We start from the raw sequence: 8,231 nt of genomic DNA, 5'->3' as shown, positions 1-8,231 counted from the left end.
TGGACCTACGAAGTTCAGTAGCAACTTGATCAGAAGTACCTTGATCATCATCATTAATTTCCTCTCCAGTCGGTGTAGGCACCACAGGAACGTTTTCCTGAGCTGCACTACTTTCCGGTTCAAGAGGTAGTACTTCATCGAGTTCTACTTTCCTCCCACTTACTCCTTTCGAGAGAAACTCTTTTTCCAGAAAGGATCCGTTCTTGGCAACAAAGATCTTGCCCTCTGATCTTAAGTAGAAGGTATACCCAATGGTTTCCTTGGGGTATCCTATGAAGACGCATTTTTCCGACTTGGGTTCGAGCTTTTCAGGTTGAAGTTTCTTGACATAAGCATCGCATCCCCAAACTTTTAGAAACGACAGCTTAGGTTTCTTCCCAAACCATAATTCATACGGTGTCGTCTCAACGGATTTAGACGGTGCCCTATTTAAAGTGAATGTAGCTGTCTCTAGAGCGTATCCCCAAAATGATAGCGGTAAATCGGTAAGAGACATCATAGATCGCACCATATCCAATAGAGTGCGATTACGACGTTCGGACACACTGTTACGCTGAGGTGTTCCAGGCGGCGTGAGTTGTGAAACGATTCCACATTTTCTTAAGTGTGTACCAAACTCGTGACTTAAATATTCTCCTCCACGATCCGATCGTAAGAACTTTATCTTTTGGTCACGTTGATTCTCTACTTCATTCTGAAATTCCTTGAACTTTTCAAAGGTCTCAGACTTGTGTTTCATCAAGTAGACATACCCATATCTACTCAAGTCATCAGTGAGAGTGAGAACATAACGATATCCTCCGCGAGCCTCAACGCTCATTGGACCGCACACATCGGTATGTATGATTTCCAACAAGTTGGTTGCTCGCTCCATTGTTCCGGAGAACGGGGTCTTGGTCATTTTGCCCATGAGGCATGGTTCGCATGTGTCAAATGATTCATAATCTAGAGACTCTAAAAGTCCATCAGCATGGAGCTTCTTCATGCGCTTGACACCAATGTGACCAAGGCGGCAGTGCCACAAGTATGTGGGACTATCGTTATCAACTTTACATCTTTTGGTATTCACACTATGAATATGTGTAACATTACGTTCGAGATTCATCAAAAAAAAACCATTGACCATCGGGGCATGACCATAAAACATATCTCTCATATAAATAGAACAACCATTATTCTCGGATTTAAATGAGTAGCCATCTCGTATCAAACGAGATCCAGATACAATGTTCATGCTCAAACTTGGCACTAAATAACAATTATTGAGGTTTAAAACTAATCCCGTAGGTAAATTTAGAGGTAGCGTGCCGACGACGATCACATCGACCTTGGAACCATTCCCGACGCGTATCGTCACCTCGTCCTTCACCAGTCTCCGCTTATTCCGCAGCTCATGCTGTGAGTTACAAATGTGAGCAATGGCACCGGTATCAAATACCCAGGAGTTACTACGAGTACTGGTAAGGTACACATCAATTACAAATATACCTTTAGTGTTTCCGGCCTTCTTGTCCGCTAAGTATTTGGGGCAGTTCCGCTTCCAGTGACCCTTCCCCTTGCAATAAAAGCACTCAGTTTCAGGCTTGGGTCCATTCTTTGACTTCTTCCCGGCAACTGGCTTACCGGGCGCGGCAACATCTTTGCCGTCCTTCTTGAAGTTCTTCTTACCCTTGCCCTTTTTGAACTTAGTGGTCTTATTGACCATCAACACTTGATGTTTTTTCTTGATTTCAACCTCTGCTGACTTCAGCATTGAGAATACTTCAGGAATGGTCTTCACCATCCCCTGCATATTGTAGTTCAACACAAAGCTCTTGTAGCTCGGTGGGAGCGACTGAAGGATTCTGTCAATGACCGCCTCTTCCGGGAGGTTGATCTCCAACTGGGACAGGCGGTTGTGCAACCTAGACATTTTGAGTATGTGCTCACTGACAGAACTGTTTTCCTCCATCTTACAACTATAGAACTTGTCGGAGACTTCATATCTCTCGACTCGGGCATGAGCTTGGAAAACCATTTTCAGCTCCTCGAACATCTCATATGCTCCGTGCTTCTCAAAACGCTTTTGGAGCCCGGTTCTAAGCTGTAAAGCATGCCGCACTGAACGAGGGAGTAATCATCAGCACGTGATTGCCAAGTGTTCATAACGTCTTGGTTCTCTGGGATGGGTGCTTCACCTAGCGGTGCATCTAGGACATAGTCTTTCTTGGCTGCTATGAGGATGATCCTCAGGTTCCGGACCCAGTCCGAATAGTTGCTGCCATCATCTTTCAGCTTGGTTTTCTCTAGGAACGCGTTGAAGTTCATGTTGACATGAGCGTTGGCCATTTGATCTACAAGACATATTTTGCAAAAGTTTTAGACTAAGTTCATGATAATTAAGTTCATCTAATCAAATTATTTAATGAACTCCCACTCAGATTAGACATCCCTCTAGTCATCTAAGTGTTACACGATCCGAGTCGACTAGGCCGTGTCCGATCATCACGTGAGATGGACTAGTCATCATCGGTGAACATCTCCATGTTGATCGTATCTTCCATACGACTCATGTTCGACCTTTCGGTCTCTGTGTTCCGAGGCCATGTCTGTACATGCTAGGCTCGTCAAGTTAACCCTAAGTGTTCTGCATGTGTAAATCTGTCTTACACCCGTTGTATGTGAACGTAAGGATCTATCACACGCGATCATCACGTGGTGCTTCGAAACGACGAACTTTAGCAACGGTGCACAGTTAGGGGGAACACTTTCTTGAAATTATTATAAGGGATCATCTTATTTACTACGGCCGTTCTAAGTAAACAAGATGCATAAAACATAATAAACATCACATGCAATTATATAGTAGTGACATGATATGGCCAATATCATATAGCTCCTTTGATCTCCATCTTCGGGGCTCCATGATCATCTTCGTCACCGGCATGACACCATGATCTCCATCATTGTGTCTTCATGAAGTTGTCACGCCAACGACTACTTCTACTTCTATGGCTAACGCGTTTAGCAATAAAGTAAAATAATTTACATGGCGTTCTTCAATGACACGCAGGTCATACAAAAAATAAAGACAACTCCTATGGCTCCTGCCGGTTGTCATACTCATCGACATGCAAGTCGTGATTCCTATTACAAGAACATGATCTCATACATCACAATATATCATTCATCATTCATCACAACTTCTGGCCATATCACATCACATGACAATTGCTGCAAAAACAAGTTAGACGTCCTCTAATTGTTGTTGCATCTTTTACGTGGCTGCAATTGGGTTCTAGTAAGAACGTTTTCTTACCTACGAATAACCACAACGTGATTTTGTCAACTTCTATTTACCCTTCATAAGGACCCTTTTCATCTAATCCGCTCTAACTAAAGTAGGAGAGACAGACACCCGCTAGCCACCTTATGCAACTAGTGCATGTCAGTCGGTGGAACCTGTCTCACGTAAGCGTATGTGTAAGGTCGGTCCGGGCTGCTTCATCCCACAATACCGCTGAAGCAAGAAAAAACTAGTAGCGGCAAGCAAGTTGACAAGATCTACGCCCACAACAAAATTGTGTTCTACTCGTGCAATAGAGAACTACGCATAGACCTAGCTCATGATGCCACTGTTGGGGAATGTTGCAGAAAATTAAAAATTTTCCTACGGTTTCACCAAGATCCATCTATGAGTTCATCTAAGCAACGAGTCATGGGAGAGAGATTGCATCTACGTACCACTTTGTAGATCGCATACGGAAGCGTTCGAGGGAACGGTGATGATGGAGTCATACTCGTCGTGATTCAGATCACCGATGACCAAGTGCTGAACGGACAGCACCTCCGCGTTCAACACACGTACGGTACGGACGACGTCTCCTCCTTCTTGATCCAGCAAGGGGGAAGGAGAGGTTGAGGAAGAAGGCTCCAGTAGCAGCACGACGGCGTGATGATGGTGGAGAGGCAGTACTCCGACAGGGCTTCGCCAAGCGCTCAACGGAGGAGGAGAGATGTTGGGGAGGGGAGGGGCTGCGCCTTGGATCAGGTGTTCAACCCTCCCCTCGCCCCTCTATTTATAGGGGAAGGGGGAAGGGGGCCAGCCCCCTCTAGATGAGATCTAGAGGGGGGCGGCGGCCAGGGAGGGGGCTTGCCCCCCAAGCAAGGGGGGTGCGCCCCCACTAGGGTCCCCCCCCAACCCTAGGCGCATGGGCCCAAGGGGGGGCGCGCCCAGCCCTCCAGGGACTGGTGCCCTGCCCCACGCGGCTCATGTGGCCCACCAAGAGGGGTGGCCCCTCCCGGTGGACCCCCGGAACCCTTCCGGTGGCCCCGGTACAATACCGATATGTCCCCGAAACTTTCCGGTGTCCGTATGACAACTTCCCATATATAAATCTTCACCTCCGGACCCTTCCGGAACTCCTCGTGACGTCCGGGATCTCATCCGGGACTCCGAACGACATTCGGTAATCACATACATGTCTTCCTTATAACCCTAGCGTCACCGAACCTTAAGTGTGTAGACCCTACGGGTTCGGGAGACATGCAGACATGACCGAGACGGTTGTCCGGTCAATAACCAACAGCGGGATCTGGATACCCATGTTGGCTCCCACATGCTCCTCGATGATCTCATCGGATGAACCACGATGTCGAGGATTCAAACAACCCTGTATACTATTCCCTTTGTCAGACGGTATGTTACTTGCCCGAGACTCGATCGTCGGTATCCCAATACCTTGTTCAGTTTACCGGCAAGTCACTTTACTCGTACCGTAATGCATGATCCCGTGACCAGACACTTGGTCACTTTGAGCTCATTATGATGATGCACTACCGAGTGGGCCCAGTGATACCTCTCCGTAATCCGGAGTGACAAATCCCAGTCTCGATCCGTGTCAACCCAACAGACACTTTCGGAGATACCTGTAGTGCACCTTTATAGTCACCCAGTTACGTTGTGACGTTTGGTACACCCAAAGCACTTCTACGGTATCCGGGAGTTACACGATCTCATGGTCTAAGGAAGAGATACTTGACATTGGAAAAGCTCTAGCAAAACGAACTACACGATCTTGTGCTATGCTTAGGATTGGGTCTTGTCCATCACGTCATTCTCCTAATGTCGTGATCCCGTTGTCAATGACATCTAATGTCCATAGTTAGGAAACCATGACTATCTGTTGACCAACGAGCTAGTCAACTAGAGGCTTACTAGGGACGTATTGTGGTCTATGTATTCACACGTATATTACGATTTCCGGATAATACAATTATAGCATGAATAAAAGACAATTATCATGAACAAGGAAATATAATAATAATCCATTTATTATTGCCTCTAGGGCATATTTCCAACAGTGCGACCTCAGGATCCACTGGCGCACTGACATCACCTCCCCCTCTCCCCTCGCAAGCCGCTGCTCGTGCCGGGCTACACGTGCCTCGGACTCGGGCGTCCTCGTGCGCACCGGCCCCGGCGTGGGCACGAGGACCCGGCGATGGCCGGGTATCACTTCCTGAGTAGAGGATGGTGGAGGTGGACGGCGTACCTAGTGGAGCTGCCGGTGCTGCGCTGAGGGCAGGAAGGGCCGTGGATGTCGCCGGCGCTGCGTCGACGGGCGACAGGCGCTTAGGACGAAGATTCGCTACTGCTGGGGCCGACTTGCTCGAGCAGCGACCTCCGCAATGCGATGCGGAGGGCCACCTTCTCCTCCACGTCAATGTTCGACCCGTTGGATTCTGAACCGGAGCCACCGCTACTTCCCTCGTCGGCCATTGGATCGGAGGGGAGGGGATCAGAAGTGGAGTGGATGAAGAGGGGAGTGAAGTAGAGTTCGGATTGACCGGTGTTTAGGGTTTTCTAGATGGGGGATATTTGTGGGGCGGGGTGGACCGGGCTGACGTGGCGGACGCGCCCGGACGCCCCATATCCGCCCCTTTTTTGGCTGGACATGAGAAATGCCGGTCAGTTTGGGCATTTGAGGCACCCGTGTGGGTCAGATTTTCGTAACCGGTCAGTGGCTGGACGGACCGCCCGGACGTTTTAGGCCGGTTTGAGGCACTCGGCTGTATATGCTCTCAAAGTTGACGCTTCAGTGGTAAGACAAGGAGGATTTCATATTTACGACAGTACACCAGTAACCATTTCCCCCCTACAATCCTAAAGTGCAACGTTTTCTTTGCTTGTAGAGAATTTCCGTGACCATTTCATACATGCTCGCTGGGCTTGGGCCGGAACAAATTTAGCCCACATTCTATTTGCCCACCTGCCGAGCTAGCTTTCAGCAAGACCACAACTAGAACAAAACAGGAGATAAAAAAAGGAGATCACGTAATCTACTACACCTATAAAAGAAAGAGAGGACGAAGAACCAAACAATCAGACCAATCCATCAACAAGATCTGATGGCCCTTAATCCTCCAATATTTAACGCAACAAACCACGCATCAAGCCACTAACAAACCACCTATCGCTAACCCAACCCCCACCGTTTAGTGAAAAGAACAAACCGCTCGCACGACCTCTGGCCCCCTCCTACTCCTGCGTCGTTCGCCTCGCAGCCCCGACCTCTCGCCCCTCCACCTCCTCCCGCGCAGTTCGCCTTGCCGCCCCTACCTCTCGCCCTCTCCTCCTCCTCCTGCGTCGTTCGCCTCGCCGCCCCGCAAACTCACACAGCCGTTAGACGGATCCGCCGCTGGAGCCGCCACTAGTAGAAAAAGGACCTAATGTGAGACACATTAGTCCCGGTTCGATTTTGGCCCGGTAATAATGGTACCATTAGTGCCGGTTCGAACGGCTATGCATTAATGCCGGTTCGTTTTGAACCTTTAATACCGGTTTGTGCCACGAACCGGTACTAAAGGGGTGGTGGCAGGCTGGCGTCAGGCCGTGCCCCTGCGATCACCTTTAGTACCGGTTCGTGGCACAAACCGGTACTAAAGGGCTAACCTTTAGTACCGGTTTGACCTATAGTCCCGGTTGGAGACACAAACCGGGACTATAGGGCAATTTTCAAAGTCTACCCCCCCCCCCCCTTGTGTATCCCCATTTCAGTTTTAAAAAATACAAAAAAAATGATACAAAATTCAAAAAATAAAATTCTTCGAGATGTAGTTATATTACTACATCTACTAGTTAGGAAAATTTAAAAACTTAAATTTGGACATGTTTTGCAAAAAGTGTAGGGAAAATATAAAACGGCTATAACTTTTGCATACGATGTCGGAAAAAAACGTATAATACATCAAAAAATTCAGCACGAAAATCCGCATCCGATTTTGACAGCCTATGGCTTGTTTGCAATTTTTTAGAATCCACAAATTCCAAAAGGAAAAAAAGATATGCTCAAATTTCAGTTTTTTTAATTTTGGTTAAATGTGGTCAAACTACTTATTCAAGAAGTATTAATGCTGCTACATAATTATTCAAGAATATTAGTGTTACTAAATAATTATTTCAATTTTTTGAATTTTGGTCAAATCTGGTCAAACTATGGTCAAACTGTGGTCAAACTTATTCAAGAAATATTAGTGTTACTAACTGTTTTTTAGAATAATAGTTCCAAACTAAAACAGTGAAATGTGTGACCTAATGCTCAAGCTAAACTGTTGAGGGTTAATATGGTTGACAGCTTATATTTATCAGGAAAACAACAAGTGCATACTTGGAAAGTAGGGGAAATAGAACTCCGAAGTTAAGCGTGCTCAGGCTGGGGGAGTGAGAGGATGGGTGACCGGTCGAGAATTTAGACGATTTGGAATGAGTGATCCACACTTGAGCAGTTAAGAGGGGTGATTAGAGACTAAATCATCAAATAATTCAGAAAATCGAAAATCGAAAAAAATCAAATATTTTTTATAAAATTTTCAAAAAAAAATCAAAAAAAAAATTTAGTACCGGTTGGTAACACCAACCAGTACTAAAGGTCCCCCATACCACGGCACGAGCTCACGCCACGTGGTGGGCCTTTAGTGGCGGTTCGTGCCAAACCGGTACTGAAGGGGGGGCCTTTAGTCTCCACCCTTTAGTGCCGGTTGCAGAACCGGCACTAAAGGCCCTTATGAACCGGTTTTAAAGCTCTGGTTTCTACCAGTGCGCCCGCCCCACCCCGCGCCCTTCGCCGCAGGGAGCCTCCCGTCCCACCCCGCGCCCTTCGCCGTAGGGAGCCGCCCGCACCTGTAAGCCGTTGAGGGTCGCCACTAGACACGGAGCCGCCCGCCCCACCCCATCGGCCTGTCCTTACGGG

This window comes from Triticum aestivum, chromosome 1B, assembly GCF_018294505.1.
Source record: "Triticum aestivum cultivar Chinese Spring chromosome 1B, IWGSC CS RefSeq v2.1, whole genome shotgun sequence".
NCBI classification, from domain to species: domain Eukaryota; kingdom Viridiplantae; phylum Streptophyta; class Magnoliopsida; order Poales; family Poaceae; genus Triticum; species Triticum aestivum.
Note: the sequence above shows the minus strand (reverse complement) of the source record.